The 17,005-nt window shown below is 38.4% G+C and overlaps 1 protein-coding gene across 1 annotated transcript in view; it reads left to right on the forward strand.

Annotated features, from left to right (window-relative positions):
• The window catches only part of PGBD5 (piggyBac transposable element derived 5), a 172,370-nt gene that overhangs the window by 130,242 nt on the left and 25,123 nt on the right, over positions 1-17,005 (forward strand). The gene's annotated exons all lie outside the window — the stretch shown is intronic.

The following is a 17,005-nucleotide window of genomic DNA, read 5'->3' on the forward strand; positions in this document are numbered from 1 at the left end:
AGAGATTTTTTTGATACCCTTAATGGTAACTGATCTTTGTCCATTGAGGGTGGGTTTGATTGTTTGAAGGAACTAAAAGTTATTTGGAGCCATATCAGAGGTCATTGTCTGTCCTGAAGGTATTGCCTAATTAATCTTTTCTGTATCTCTGATGCCATTTTCTTCCTAACTCCTGGATCTAAAACCACTGTGACTTCAGCTCGCTTCCAGATTCCCTAGGAAGAACATGTAACCCTTTGATTAAAATCCTTCCTCTCCTGCGATGCTGAGACATGCTGTTTGCTTACTTCTTTGTACAGGCTGGCTGGAACCTGGAAACATGCCAGTGTTCAGAATAAATACATCCAAAGATCCAGCAATTTTATCTAGCTCAGTGGTCTCCAGAACATTTTGATCATAACCTTATCAGAGAATATACATACCTATATATGTAATTGTGTGTGTAGATAGATAGATCTATAGATAGATATGTAGATAGAGCTATATTTTTTATCATGCATCTCCAGCATGTAAATATTTACTTATTTGTATGTTATATACTTCTATACTAAAAACTATGTGCATTTAAAACTTACACAAAATAGAAATTTAAAAGGGTGAAATAAAGATGAAATGATATTTGATCCTAGAGTCAATAGGGAGTGAATTGGAATTTATTAAGTAAGAGAGAGATGTGGTCAGACTTTCACTTTAGGAATCCCTTTTGGTGCCTAGAGTACTGTGTTTCCTCACCTCTTCCTCTTGATTTCTCTGGCTTCCTTCAAGATGCAGTTACCATCTTTTTCTATCTGCCCTGCTGCTAGTGTCTTCCCCTCTGAGATCACCTTCTGTCTATATTCTCTATGTCCCTAATCATTTACGTCTCTGTTACAATGTGAACTCCTGGAGATCAGGGACTATTTTTGCTTTTTCTTGTATTCACAGTGCTTAGCAGAACATCTAATATCAGGGTAAGACTATGATTTCATTGGCAACTCAAGAGACCCGAGGCAGGAAGATCAATTAGGAGAGAGATGATGAAGTCCTGAACTTGGGATCTGATTGGATATGTCACTGTTGGGGAAGGGGAGAGTGAAGAGTTGTAGATAACAGCAAATTTGTGAGCCTGAGTGGCTGGAATGATAGTATTATCCTTTTCAGAATAGAAAAATCCATTAAGAGGGGTGGGTTTTAGAGAAAAGATAATGTAATGAGATCTGCAGTACAGCTCATAACCAAACCATTATCTGCTCATCCTATGGGACCTACTCTGTCTCACCAAAAAATAAAAGCCTGAAGTCAAGGATTTTGGGGGCAGCTAGGTAGCACAATGGGTAGAGCACCAGAACTGGAGTCAGAGAGATCTGAGTTCAAATGTGGCCTCAGATACTTACTACCTATGTGACCCTGGACAAGTCACTTAACCCTGTTTGCATCAGTTTCCTCATCTGTCAAATGAACTGGAAAAGGAAATGACAAACCACTCCAGTATCTTTGCTAAGAAAACCTCAAATTGGGTCACAAAGAGTCTGACATAAATGAGCAACAACAGCAAGAATCTTCTCAGACATGACCTAGAGTGCCGAACCCAATAATTGTTGCAATCATGAGGTGATGAGGGAAAAAGGGGCAGGTCAGGTTGTGGGCATCCTGAGGTAAAGAATTTTACCTACCCAACTGCTGCAGGTGCCTGGATTGTGGTTAGGTTATATATTGCAATATAATATATATGTATATATTATATATAGTATCATATTAATGTATATTGCAAAATATAGGCATTATATATTGCCCCGAGGGCCTGATGTGCCCAGGGGATACCAGTGGGATGAGAGAATATGATGGGAGGAGGTGGGAAGAGGGATATGTGTTGAAAAATCATGGGTGAGGCATGTGAAGTAGCTGTTGGAAACAAGTCCATTATTGGATGTTGTCAGGATGAAACCCATCTTGCCATTCTCTGATTAAATTGTCATATACCCTTTGGAACCATGCCACAGTCTTGCACTTTGGCAGCACAGATTGAGCATTTGACTTTACATAAGAAGTGCTATGCCCTTCATATCCTGAGGATCATTGACTATTTCATGCTAATGCACTCTTCTCCTAAGAGGGAGAATTTGCCCAAAGTCATTGGCATCCCCAAGAAAGCACTTCACAAGATGTAGATTTCAGCATATTTGAGTGAATCAAGGATAGCTGAGGGAATCAATTAACAAGGTATACAGATGCCAGAGGGTCCAAAACTGCCTGGGTCATTCCCACTAGAGAAGTTTTTTGCTATCAACCGGCCTCTCTAAAAGTGAGTTTATGTTGGTCCATTTCCCAGAAACCAGATATTCACAACATCACTCCTCTGCTGGACCTTAATTGATTGAGGCTAATTAGAGCTCTAAACTTAATGGTCTGAGAGTACTGCGGTGAATTTAGCCCATCCCTTTTCTATAAGCCAACTGATAATCACCATAAAGTCATAGAATTTTTAGCAGGGGAGGAGACCTTAGAAATTATCTATGTACATGCTTTGTGGTAACTCAGACCTAATGCGAAAAGAGATCAGACCATCTATTCTATTTAGGTAGCAAAGTTGGCACAGTGGATAGTGTGCTGGACTTGGAGCCAGGAAGACCAGCGTTCAGATTCTGCCTCAGACACTTATTAGCTGTTTGGCCCTGAGCAAGTCACTTCACTTGTCTGACTCAGTTTCCTCAACTGCGAAATGGAGATAATAATAGTACCTGTCTCACAGGATTGTTGCAAGGATCAAATGAGATAGCAAATGTAAAGTGCTTTGCAAACTTTAAAGGGATATATAAATATTGTAACTGGAGGAGAGCGGGAGGCTGATGACTTTAGCCAGCCCTGTCTCACTTAAATCCAGTTCATACAAAAGTCAAGACATCTCTCTCACGATATCATTGGTCCTTTTTGAGAATGAAGGATAAACACAACAATGTTATCAACACTAGCTATAGCTATTTCAATACTCTTATTTTCCACTTGTGGAAATAAGCCAGGAAAGTGAAGCAGCTTGCTGAAGATCACATAGGTAGCAAGTCATTCATTTTCAAGAGAGAAACACAAGACTCAAGGAGGCATGATGAGTAACCAGGGCATGAACTCAGCTCCCCTCAGTTACAGTCCAATATTCTGTTATCCCACTCTCCTTTTTTGATGGCTCCAATCTTAGAAGAAAGGACAAATCTTTCGAGTTGGGAATCAAGTGAGCCTGGGGCCAACACCCTGATACCTGAGTAGACAGAACCTTGGTTGCCATTATTTTTCCAGTTCTCATTCTGACTCTGTCACCACTTGGCTATGTGATCTTAGACAAATAACTTCTTTTGGTGCCTCATCTATAAAATAAGAGGTCTAACCAAAGAATTGTTTGGGGCTTTTCCAGTTCTAATGTTCTATGATTCAAGTCTTGATTTCTTTTTTTAAATTAGTTTTCAGTTTTCTATAATCACTTCCATATATCTTAGATTTTTTTTCCCCTTCTTCCCTTTCTCTCTCTACTCCCTCCCCAAGATGGTGTGCAGTCTTACATAGGTTCTACACATACATTCCTATTAAATATATGTTCACCTTTGTCATGTTGCATAGAAGAATCAGAATGAATGGGAGAAACCATAAAACAAAACAAAACAACACAAGAGAAAATGATCTGCTTCATTCTGTGATCAGTCTTGATTTCAAAGCAGCTCAGTTCCCAGAGGTATCCACAAGACTGACTCAGCAAGGACAAAGGCTGTTCAATGTATGTTTAATTCAATCCAATCCAAGCATTCATTAAGCATCTACAGTGTACAAGGTAAAGTGGCAGGTGAAGAGGGTTCAAAGATAAAAAGGAAACAATAACTTTCCTCAAGGAATCTGTGTTCTACTTGGAGGGAAGAGCATTTAAACAGCTTAACAAATGCAATATGGTCTTAAAAGAGAAAGAGCACTAACAAGTTAAGAGATGAGGATTGAGGAAAGGTCATTAGATTTGACAATTAAGGGATCATTGGTAACTTTGGAGAGATCAGTCTCATAGAGTGACATGTTTGGAAGCCGGACAGTGGAGAGTTCAGAAGAGAGTGAGATGTAAGTACATAAAAGAATCAACTGTAGACAACCTTTTCAAGAAGTTGAGTTACAAAAGTGGAAAGAGATGTGAGAGATTAGCTGGGAGATATGGATGGATCAAGTGAAGGTTTTTTGAATATGGGGGAGGCATGACGAGTATGTTTGTTAGAAATATATCCAAAAAATTGAGGGAAGGATTGAAGTTAAGTAAAAGGTGGGGACAATAGAGGGGAAAATCTATTATAAATGATGGGATGGAATGGGATCTCTTACATATTTAGAGGGATTTACCTTAGGAAGGGGAAGAGTTACATCTTCATGTGAGATAAGAGTGAAGGAGGAGATAGTGGCAAAAAGCATTTGAGTTATGTGAGATGAGGAGAGAAGAAAGCATTCTCAGTGAATGGCCTCTTTTTTTCCCATCAAAAAGTAGGAGACCAGGTTCTCAGCTGAGTGGGTAGGGGGAGGGGAGCTATGAAAGTTTCAGAGGAGGGATGAAATGTTTGGAAAAGCCACTGTGGTGACTGGCATGGAGAATCAATTAGGGAAGCAAAGAAGGATTACCTTGCTGCAGTGAGGGTCCTACTGAGATAATGTAATGTAAGTCTGTAGTGGATCCAGTCAGCACAGTTCTGCGTTTTTTGTCCAGGTTCATCCAGAAGCACGTGAGTAGGAGTAAGGAACAGGATGGTGAAAACTTGGCAGAGCAACATCAATGATAGTTTAAGAGGACAATTTAGAAGTTGACTGGTTCACCAAGGGGTCAAGACAGAGCAGGAAGGAACATACAACTAGAGCAAGAATGATTTGCCTCCGAAAGACCAGGGCAATCAAGAGACTGAATACTGAAAAACAGAGTTTGGGGTTGCAAGGCAGGGGGAGAGATGCAATGGCAATAGACTGTGAGCAGATCAGGTAATTTCAGAGTTCAGGGATATAGAAATGGCTCATTAATGTATGATGATAAGATCAAGGGTTTGACCAATGAGTAAGTTGAAGCTCTTGGATGTTAGGATGTTTGAGGGAGCATCAAATATATATACTGAAGTCTTCTAATATGAGGGTGGGAGCTGGGGAGGAGAAAGAGACTATGAACTAGTCATCATCTTTAGGAAGTTCTTCCTGACACTGATTGGCCTCTGTGTGACTTCTGCCTCTTGGTCCTGGTGTGGTTCTTTGGGGCCATGCAAATCCAGTCCTTCCTCCATATGACAGCCCATCAAATTCTTGAAGAGAACTACTAAATTCTCCTGAGTCTTCTTTTCTCCAGTTCCATCCAAAGTATAGACAAAGGCCAAGAGTTAGAAGATTGCTTTGAAGGATAAAGTACATTTATTATAGAACATTGTTTATAAATGATTATGGAATACATAGTTTTTGTTAACAAATGTGTGCACAAATTTAAAAATCATCGAAGTTTCCTGGGAGCTCATCAAGTCCAGTTCCCTCATGTTTCCAAATGACATAACATGCAGGATTTAGTGGAAAATACAGGAGACTTGAAGCCAAAAGCCCTGGGTTCAACTCATGGCCCTACAACTTACTAGTCATATGACCTTGGGTAAGTCACTCAGTCTCTGAGTCTTCATCTCTAAAATGGAAGTGATGATTTGCTTTACTTAGAGAATCTCATAGGGTGTTTTGAAGCTCAAATGAGATCTTGTGTGTGAAAAGTACTTTATAAAAATAGCAATATTCGTAATAGCTCGCATTTATATAGCTCTTTAAGTCTTACGAACATATAGCATTCAGGGTGTAGAAGAAAAATCATGGCCTTTAGCCCCTAAGAACCTCAGTTCTAATCCCACACAGTCTTCATCTCCCCTTTCTGGCTCTTAGTGCTCCTCCCCTCATCATCAGATAAGGTCCAATGAGTTAAACTCTAAGGTCCCTCCAGAGTTCTAAATCTTGTGACCTACCATATGAACAAATTATCTGTTGTTGTTAGAGGCAGCATGGTTTGATAGTAAATGCCCGAGACTTGGGTTTGAATCCCACTTAGACACTTATCAGGTGTGTGACCACAGGCAAGTTTCTTAATTTTCAGAGCCTTGGTTTTCTCATATGTAAGATGGAGGCACGATCCTCAAACTACTTGAACAGGATTATTGTGGAGAAAGCTCTTTGTAAACCACTGTGTGCTCTCTAAATGTGAGTAATTGTGTCCTTATGGCCCAAGGTCACCCGGCTCATTAGTGATAGAGATTGATCCCGAATCCATTATTCCAAAGCCATTGTCATTCAGCATAAATAGCTGCATTTTAAAATGTCTTTGCACAGTGTTTGTTCTCTGGGAGAAGATGTTGCCCTGGGTTATTGGAGCAAGAGATTCTAAATTGTATCCCCTAGAATCTTGGGGCTCCTTAGAAGTTTGCTTGGGCCTGGAAAGGGATTTCCTAAGTGAAACTAGTTGTGTGATCTTGGGCAAGTCATTTAACCCCAATTGCCTCAAAAAAACCCTAAATATATAGTTTTGGGAGTCATCCATTTAGAAATGGCATGGGAACAGATGAAATAAACAAAGGGATGTTATAGAGACAAAAGTGATGAGGTCCTAGGACAGAACCTTTCAGGAGACTCGCACTTAGAGACTGGAAAGAGGACAAAACCCAGCAAAACAAAGCAAGAAGGATGGGGCAGAAAATAAATAGAGAAAAGGAACCCACAGGAGAAAAGACCACTCAGGAGGAGGGGCTAGGTAATAGTGCAAATGCTACAGAAAGGTCATGGAGATGAGAATTCTGAAAAGGCTATTCGATTTAGAGATTAAGAGATCACTGGTGACCTTCAAGAAAACAGTTTCAGGAGAGCAGTACAATCAGAAGTCAGATCACAAGGAATTAAATTAGGTACATGTTGAGAAACTGTGAAAATTCCCCTTTCTAAGAATTTTAATAAGCGATAAGGGGACATAAGGGATTGAAAGCCCATGGAATTGATCATCCTTGGAGTGGTGAAGCAAATGCCCTGAACTTTGCCCTTTGTCACCATTAGCAGTTATTTGGACAATGCTGATCTTAGCGATTCCAAATTTGTTTTCCATCCAAGGGCAGTCCAAGCCTTGGATACAATGAGGGTGTGATAACATAGGCCTATTGGCCTGGAGCTACCTTGGACAATCTGGAACTGATCGTTAAACCTTCAGTGTCAGCAATAACTCCTCAGAAATCAGCAAAAAGTACAAAATTAGGCTTGATTTATTATCTTTTTAATTGTCTGGACTTACGAAAGTGATGAAAAATATGATTAATGCAAATTAAACTTAAAAAGTGTCTTATATTTTTCAGAGAATCAGTTGTTAAAACATTTACAAGTACATTCCTACTTGTCTGGGTCTCTAGGGTGAAAGTGAGACACCAGAATTTGGAGGGGGGGTTGCCTTCTTAATAACTCAAGTACATTTCCTTTCTGAGGTAAGGCCAAGGATGGTGGCTGTGAATCTTAGCGACTATATAGGGCCCATATAGGGAGAGGGACGATTAACTAGATAATGGGAGAATTGTAGTGATTATTCGTGGACTACTTTAAATCCTTTGTACGTTTTCTGAATGTTCAAAGAAATAAAATATGTCCTGTATCTGACATGCACTGTTAAACTAGTTTACAAAGGCCTTGGAGACATTTTACACACATCTGTAGAAACTTAGAGGGTGAGGAACTTGGGACTCAAGGCCACATGTGGCCTTCTAGGTCCTTGGGTATGGCCTTTTGACTTACAGAACAAATCCTTTTATTAAGGGAATTTGTTCTGTGAAGTTTGAATTTGGTCACAGGGCCACACATGAGGACCTATAGGTCCACGTTTCCTTGAGGCCACAGGTTCCCCACCCCTATATGCAAGCAATATTATAAGGTTCCCAGGGAGAAGAAAAAGAGAAACTCAGGAAAGTGAGCCAAAGAGATAAGACTTTTGTCCGTTGCCAAGATTGTTTTTTCCTGATCAAAGCCTTTATTGATGTAACTAGCAACAATCATTGCTGAGAGTTTGTCTAAGTTTCTAAGTACCTGTTGGTTTTAAAGGACCTTAAAAAAAAAGCAAGAAAACATCCCACACGCCATACGGAATTACACAGAAGTTCCCAACGGATGTGACAGGTAACCCTTGCATTCCATCAAAAAATGATAGCTAATGGAAAGAAAGAAAGGAAAAGGCATCAGTGAGGTCACCAGAGATGTCAGCATGAGATGGTCTGTGGTCAAGATTTTGGGCTGCTTCCAAGATTAAGTTGTTTATCTTGTAGATGGTTTGTGTGTGTGTGTGTGTGTGTGTGTGTGTGTGTGTGTGTATGTGTATTAATACACACACATACATATATACACAAATACACATACACAAAATATATGTATTTGCTTGTTGTCTCCTCCATTAAATTCTTAAGTTCCATGAAGGCAGGGAACGTCTTTTGCCTTTTTGTATCTCCATTACTTAGAGCCTGGCATGTAATCATGTTTGTCCTTCATTCTTGAAGAGGACCATGACATCAAGATGATGACATGACTTGCAGTTGACTTTGATTTGAGTGAGGGAGGGCTGTGCAAGATCACCAACCTCACTTTCTTCTCTTGAGCCATTCAGTGCTCTGATAATAGGCGCTTAATAAACGTTTACTGAATGATCAAATGCCTGGTTTCCTCTGAGCCACTGGTTGTAATTTACCTGAGGAAATTGCAAGGTCATAGGAAGGTTATTTAAAAGTATGTGTGTTTCTGTGTGTGTGTGTGTGTGTGTGTTTAAGATAAAGGAGACAGGAGCATGTTTTTAGAAAGAGGTAAAGGGAGATGTCAGGACAATATGAAATTTGTAACACAAGTAAGCCTTGGCAAGGAGATAAACCATTTCATTTCCTGAGACCAGATAGAAGGGGAAAAGAATATGTGAAGATACACAGAGATTTTCATGTGTAAAGGAAGAGAAGGGAGAGAATTCATCATAAAGAATCTCAGTCTTCTCAATGAAGACAGAGATGAGGTCATCTACTGGGGGAATGGTGTGGAATTGGGAACCTGAGAAGAGGCTTGAAAAAGACACTGTGAACAGTATGATGGGGAGCCAATTTGAGAGGAATAAACAGATTGCTATGCAGTGGTGAGGACCCATTTGCCTTTAGATAATATGAATTTGTAGTAAACTTGGTCCTTATGATTTTGTGACTTCCCAGGGGCAAGAACAGAGTAGATATTAGCGATGACCCAGGGTTGAGCTTTTAGCAGGGCATGAAGAACAAAAAGGCAAGAGATGAAGGAATGGAAAACAGTTCCTTTTCTGGTTAATTCTAGATTTGAGACTGAACGAATGAAAGTGAGGCCAAAGCAAGGTTGATGGGCTCAAGGTTGATGGACTGAGAAAATTGAGAGTGATTATGGGACCAAGGGTTGTTGTGAGATGAAGAACAAGTTTGGAGGGCATATTGCAATGAGAGAGAATGAAAGGAGATTGTGAAAAGGAAATTCCAAAGCTCAAGATCTTGGAAGTAGAACAGTTTTAGCTGATAATGAGGCCTAAGGTATGATTATTCTCATGAGATGTTGAAGTAGAATGAAGATGGAGATCGTAGGTCTGAAGGATGTTGACGGACTTGAAAACTGGGTGTTCCAAAAATCTTCAACATTAATTACCAAATTTGAGGGTATAGGTTGAAGGAAAGAGGAAGACTGTGAACTACATACTGAACTTTGAGAAAAGAGAGTGACCTGTAAGATGGTCTTAACAAGGTTCAGTACAGACTAACATAAAGAGATATTGTAAACTTTGAAAAAGAAGAGGTTGATAAATGGGATATGAGGGCAGGAAGGTCAGCAGCTTAGAGTAGGGTGCAAAGAGCAGGCTGATTCCTTCTCTTATCCCCTATGGGGAATAGGGTTGGGAGTGGGAGTGGAGAGAGAGAAGCTTCAGTCAGAATTGAAGTGCAAAGAGATAGTGTCTTCAGTATCACAAATCTACAGCTAAAAGGGACCTTTACAATCCATCTAGTCTAACTCCCTGTTTTTACAGATGAGGAAATTGAGACCTTAAGAAATTGTGACTTGAAAAAAAAAAAATTGTGACTTTCCCAAGGTCACACAGGACAGTTTGTAATAGAAGTAGCATTTTTACCTAGGCCCCATAATAGTCAGTGTTCTTTCTTCTGGTGCATGCTTCCATACCTAATCCAGGTTTCAGTAAGCTTCAGAAGATGAAAGGTGTGGCAATAGGCCAAGGAAAAGAAAAAGGGGGGGGGGGAGGTGCAACAATAAAATATTTACTTTTAATAAATAAAAATGTTTAATAAAACACCTTACAAGGAAAAAAAGATGGAAGGTATGCAATGGAAAAGGTCTCAATCAGAGGAGCTAAGGAAGATAGAAATTAAAGTGTGTATAGTAGGGGTGGGGTGGAGATAGAAGATGAAAAGATGCCTCAACCAGGCAGAAGGTAATTTTGAAGCATAAAGATTAGTGTAGCATGAAAAAGAAATTTGCCAAGAAGAGAGCTAGAAGAGTACCAAGTATAGAGACAATTGTAGATTAAATTAGCTCCAAATTAGCATGAGATTGTCTCTGCAGAGCTCCTGGTCTATGTAGATGCTCCCTCACTTGCTTACTGATGGGGAGGGAGCACCAGCTCATAGCTTTTGCCTACAGTCTGTTATACATTTTGCCCTATTATTGTGTGCCTTGTATGCCATTAAATCTTCACTGCTGTATCCTACTGTCGTAAATGTATGTTTAACTTAAAGATTCTGGAACTGCGGCAACTCTGAAAAGCCCTGTGCTTTTTCTGGCTTCAACTAAATCCAGTGTCTTTCATAAGTATTAAACTACTCTGAGATCATGTAAATCCAATATAAACAAATGTTTATTAAACACCTGATGTGTTTAGCTCTTGCTTGGGTTTTGGAAGAAAGGACTTCTTAACCATCTAAATACAAGATGTTGGAACAGGCTGCTTCAATTACCCTTAAAAAGAGAAAAGGTTATCCTCTATCCTGGAAGGCTTAGACATCTCTTTGAAAACAGAGGGATGGACCCAATGATCCCTTCCCCAGCCCTCAGACATTTGACTCTTCTATTTTTTAGTACTAATGTTAGATTTGTTTCTGAAAATTAATTTTTTTCTAATTTAGAATCAATGGCCTTAAATGCTCAGATTTTAATCAAGCTAACAAAATTAGGGAACAAGGAGGGGGAACTCTCATATGCAGTTGTGAAATACAGCTGACAAAGCTATTTTTGTGTGAATACAAAGGCAGAAGGTAATGGTAGATGAGTTCATGGGCTGCCTTGTCAGATGCCCATCAATTGGGGAATGGCTAAAGAACCTGTGGTATATGTTTAATGATGGAATATTACTCTGCTTTAAGAAATGATGAACTCAATGATTTTAGAAAAGTATGGAGAGACCTCCATGAAATAATGAAGAGTGAAATGAACAGAGCCAAGAGAACATCGTATACAGTAAACAGCACTATTATCTTAAGAACAATTTTGAGCAATCAAATCATTCTCATTATTATACATATCCAAATTAACCTGAAAGATCCTATGAAGGAAGATGCTGTTTGAATCCAGAAAGGAATATTGCTATGGTGTAGGAAATTACAAGCTGGTTGATTTAGGAAAAAACATGAAAAGACTTGGACTTACGAAGGAAAATGTTATCCATCTTTAGAGAAACAGATGATAGAAGGAAATAAGCCTAGTATGGTCTTATGTATTTGTGTATGAGTATATATGTGTATGTTTATAGATGTTTATGCATGTATGTGCATGTGCGTGTGTGTGTGCATGTGTGTGTATATATATATGTGTGTATATATATATGTGTGTATATATATATATACATATATATATATATATATATATATAAATACACATTCACACTTACTAGTAGACTTCTTTAGGGGAGGAGGAGGGAGGGGAAAAAATAAAATAAAAAGTGCACGGCAGAGAAAACCAATAAGGAAGCAAAGAAAAGTTGGACAGTTTTGAAAACCATGTGTAGCATTTATTTTATAGGTTTTCTTGAAATGGAAATTTGTTTTATATTGAATCCTCTCTTATGGTCTGCTGTGTACATAGCAATGATTTTGTTTTCTTTTCTCATTTTGTATTTAAGTGTAAAATTTTAAAAATTATAAAAAAAATGCAAGACCTTTGGGGAAAAATTAAGAAAACAAATATTGAGCCAGCGGCATTGACCCCCTGTCCCTAAAACTTGACCACTCTATTGGAATTCATTTCAATTTTTATTTGAAGTTTTTGAATGCCTTTTAAGTCTTGGGGAGCACAGAGAGGGAGAAAAGTTCCTTTTGATATGTGGTTTTCATGAATGCCTTCTGACTAGAGTTTCAGAGAAAGGCACAAAGAATTTGTCATCTGAAACTCAGATTTCCCCATATTCTAATTACTTGTCTAATTACTTGGATAAATCCTTAAAGGGTGCATCTAAAAGAAGGAGCAGTAGAATAGGGTAATTCTTTAATCTTTATTAATAAATCTGATGTTTATAGATAGCTTTAGGGATCATGGTGTTCTTTGCTCACAATTATTCACTTGAGTAGGCAGTGCAAATGTAATTAGCCTCACTTTATAGCTGGAGAACTGGAAGCTCAAGGAAGTAAATGGCTCCCCCATGATCAAATAGCTAATATTGGAGCTAGGTTTCAAACCTGTATCTCCTAACTCCAGGTCCCAGTGCCATATGCTGCCTCTCAGAGAAAGTTTCCATTGATTTAAATTAAATAAAGGCAGTTTTACCATATGAGGTCAGTTCTTTAATCTGTTCAGGGAATTTGGGTATCATTTAGAAAATTACTGTTAGTAGAGTCTCTAGAAGGAGAGCTCAGCTACTATGTACCTTGAGCAGGTGAATCATGGTGTGGAAGAAGGTTGTCCTTTGTGACCAAGTATACAATTTGGGAAGGTCACACAATGACTGGTGAGAAAAGGGGACATCTCCATAACTAGTTATATCATATCGGCTTGTTGATCACAGAATCTCAGTTTTGGAAGGAACTTAAGTCATGTAATTCAATCAACACCTAAATCAAAATCTCCTGACAAATGAATGGTTCACCTTACTTTGAAGACCTCTCTTCAGGGAGGGAGAAACTATTTACCCCCAAGGCAGTTTCATCTACTTAGGAAATCTTTACCTGTTATGAAATTTTGCCTTACATTGAGCCCCCAACTTTCCCCTCCAAAATTTCCCCTCATTGCTCCTAGCTTCATGCTTTACAGCAAAATGAAACAAGCTCTTTCCTTGGCATATTGGCAGGAACACTGGACTTGGCAAGAGAAGAGATCTGGGTCTAAATTCTGCCTCTGACATTCACTGTGAACATGAGCAAGGCACTTAAGTCCTCTTAAGACTAAGTTTCTTCATGTTTAAAATGGAGATAATGATACTTATAACATCACAGGTGTGTTGTAAGAATCAAGTGAAATGTCATGTAAAGCATTTTGCAAACTTTAATATCCTATGGAAATGTGAACTATAATTATCAATCCTTCTTCTACGTGACAGCCTTTTGAATACTAGAAGAAAGCTATTTTGTCCCTTTAAGTCTTCTATTCTCCAGACTAAACATCAGTCATTCCATCCACTGATCCATGCATGACATGATTTTTAGTCCCATCATCATCCTACTCTTCCTCCACTAGAGGCTGTCCAGATTGTCAGTGCCCTTCCTAAAGTGGCACTCAGAAATCAATCCAATGTTACAGATGTCTAAAGAGGCCATGCTATGCTGGAGCTATGACAACTCTTATTCTGGCTACTATAGCTCATTGAATGCAACCTAAGACTATGTGTATTTTTCAGCAATCATGTCATACTATTTTTTAATATTTATTAATGTATTTATGCTTTTTATATGATAATTATTTCCCTATAGATCCTCTCTATCCTTCCCGTGAACCATCCTTTGTTGCAAAAAAAAAGTCAAGCAAAATTAACACAGCAGCTATGCATGGCAACATCTACCACGTTTGATATCTGTAGTCATTTGACATTTGGAATTGATATTGATGATTGCATTTATTCTGAGTTCTGTTGCTTTTTTGAGTCTTTGAAATCACATTATTGGAGTCATGTATATTTTCTGCCTTACTTCACTCTGTGTCAAGTCATACAAGTCTTTTTATGGTTCTCGATCATTTCTTATGGCACCATAATATTCCATTGCATCCATACAGAACAATTTGTTCATCCATTTCCTACCTGATGGACACTCATTTTTTTATTTTTGTTTTTTGTGATCACAAAAAAGTACTTTTATTAATCTTTATAATAATTTTCTTTTTGTCTGAATTCCTAGTGCTGGGATTTGGGGGTCAAAAATTAAAAAAATTTACTAACTTTTTTTGTATCATTCCAAATTGTTTTTCAGTACATTTGGATCAGTTCAGAAATTCAGGCAGCCAGTGGTGAAGTGACTTGAGTGCTGGGCCTGGAGTCAGGAAGATTTGAGTTAAAAGTCTGGCCTCACATACTTACTAGCTGTGTGACCTTGGGCAAGTCACTTAACCTGTTTGCCTCAGTTTCCTCACCTGCAAAATGGAAATAGTAATAGCACTTACTTTACAAAGTTGTTGTGAGGAACAAGTGAGATAATATTTGCAAAGTGCTTAAACACAGTGCCTGGTGCATAATAGGCCCTATATAAATACTTGTGTCCTTCCCCGTCATATCCAAAATACTCCAGTAGCCTTCAGATGAATAAAACTCCACCCCCCAAAATCTTACAAAGATTTATGCATTGAAAGACTCTAACTCAACATGTGTCATAGCTAGGAAATTTAGTGGAGGGAGAATTATTTGATTGTTAAATATGTAACTTAAAGTTTCTCTAGATCTTCTTCGTATCGGTCTTTGTAATTAAATAGGACAAGGGTAGAGAATGAATGTTCCCTCAATTTAGGCTCAGGAATTTCTTGCTGTTCATACTAGGATAAGTTGAACCAGAACAAAGCACTCAAGGGCATTGTTCCATATTTTCTTACTTCACCTCTCTTATTCCTTCTTTCCTTCCTTCCTTTATTTTGTTCTTCTTCCTTCATTCCTTCCTTCTATCCCTCTTTCCTTCCTCCCATCCTTCTTTCACTTTTTCCTCTTTCATTCTTTTTTCTTCCTTCTTACCTCCTATTTTCCTTCCTTTCTTCCATTCATCTTTCCTCCTTCCTCCCATCCTTCCTTGTTTCCTTCTTTCTTTACCTCCTTACCTCCTTCCACTCTACCTCCCTTTTTCATTCTGCAAAATGGAGGCCCAATACAAGAATATAAGACTTGGGGTTGGGAGGAAGCTTAAACAATCTTATTTTGCAATTGAGGAAACTGAGGAGCCAAGGTCAAATGGTTATTCAGAGCTAACTTGTGGCTCCTATGAAGAAATATTTGGGCTGGCCATACTCAGCATATTTTCCAGTGACCAATTCATTATGGCCAAATTACTGTAATCACAAATGTATTTTGTCTGAAAGCCAGGGCAATTCTGTGGGACTCTTTCTTTGTTAATTTTATACTTACATGAATGGTACCAGGCTTTGAAATGTTAACTTGCCTTTATCTTGTTTCAACCATTTGATGACACCAAACCTCTGCCCCCACACTCTATACCCCATGATGAGCCTGAAGTTTGGAAACACTTTCACTGCAAAAGTTTATAGAGATATAGGAACCGCCATAGTGGATCAGATTCATGTTCCATTCCTTTGACATTCTATTAGCAACACAGAACAATGGGAGATGCCATGGGTGGATATGGGTAGCTTATTTTATGGTATCTTAAAGATTAAACTTTTTCAACCTCCTTGGCCATTTATGACTCTATTATGAATTCGTCCCACCCTTTCAAAAATCCATTTCTCATTCCTCTTAGGGCCACATTTTATAATGGTTTCTATAAGTTTATTGCCTACTGTGTAAAATAATGCAATACTTCCTTTTATTTTTCCTAAAATTACCTTATACAAGTTTTAAATTCCCAAATCTTAGTATTTTGGAATTGAGTAAATGAGTCTCTGTCAACCTTTTCCATATTAGTCATTGTTTTATAGATTTCACTCATATCCCTCCAGCTTTTTTTTATGGCAATATCTCCCAATTATATTGCTTTAAGGTTTACAAAGAACTCTCCTCACTCAACAATAAAACAAACAATAAGTGGTGAAAATATTCATGTTCCCATTTTTTAGATGAGAGAACTAAAACTCAGGGAGATGAGTAAATTGGAATCACCTATATAATACAGTGGATTGAGCCCTGGACCTGGAATCAGGAAGACCTAGTTCAAATCTAGACCTCAGACACTTACCATGTGACTGTAAACAACTCATGTAACTTCTTTCTGTCTTAGTTTCCTCATCTATAAAATGGAAATTATAATAGAATCCACCTCCTAGGGCTGTTTGAGGGGTAAAATGGAATAATATTTGTAAAATGCTTTGCAAACCTTAAAATGATGTATAAATGCTAGTTACTATTACCATTAGAAATTATTTTCTCATGGTCATACAGTTACTAAGTGATTAAAATGGGATTCAAACTCAGGTCTCTCCTCACTTCAAAATTTGTATCCTTTCTACTATAATATTCTGCCTTTCCGGTACAAAGTCAGAATTCTGGGATTCATGAAGTCTAGACCTACTTTTTGTTCTTCTAAAGGTTGGCCTTGCTATGATTAGATATGAGGAAATGAGATATTTCTGCCCTGAAAGACCGCAAGAATGGACTTTCCCATGGGAAACCTTGCTTTCTTCAGGATGATAGAAGTATCCTAGTTGCTGTAATGAGTCATTTATAAGTACTTTACCTTTTCCTCAGAACATCCCAACAATCTACACTGTCCCCATCTGTGATGCCTCAATGATTACATGTTGTATGCCTCCGTTATCTTGTCTACTTATAGATCTCCATTGATTTCTCACCTTTGCACATATCCATTTCTCTTGTAGAAGACCCTTGTTTGATTTCTTT

The sequence above is a fragment of the Notamacropus eugenii genome, chromosome 2, assembly GCF_028372415.1.
Source record: "Notamacropus eugenii isolate mMacEug1 chromosome 2, mMacEug1.pri_v2, whole genome shotgun sequence".
Classification (NCBI taxonomy): domain Eukaryota; kingdom Metazoa; phylum Chordata; class Mammalia; order Diprotodontia; family Macropodidae; genus Notamacropus; species Notamacropus eugenii.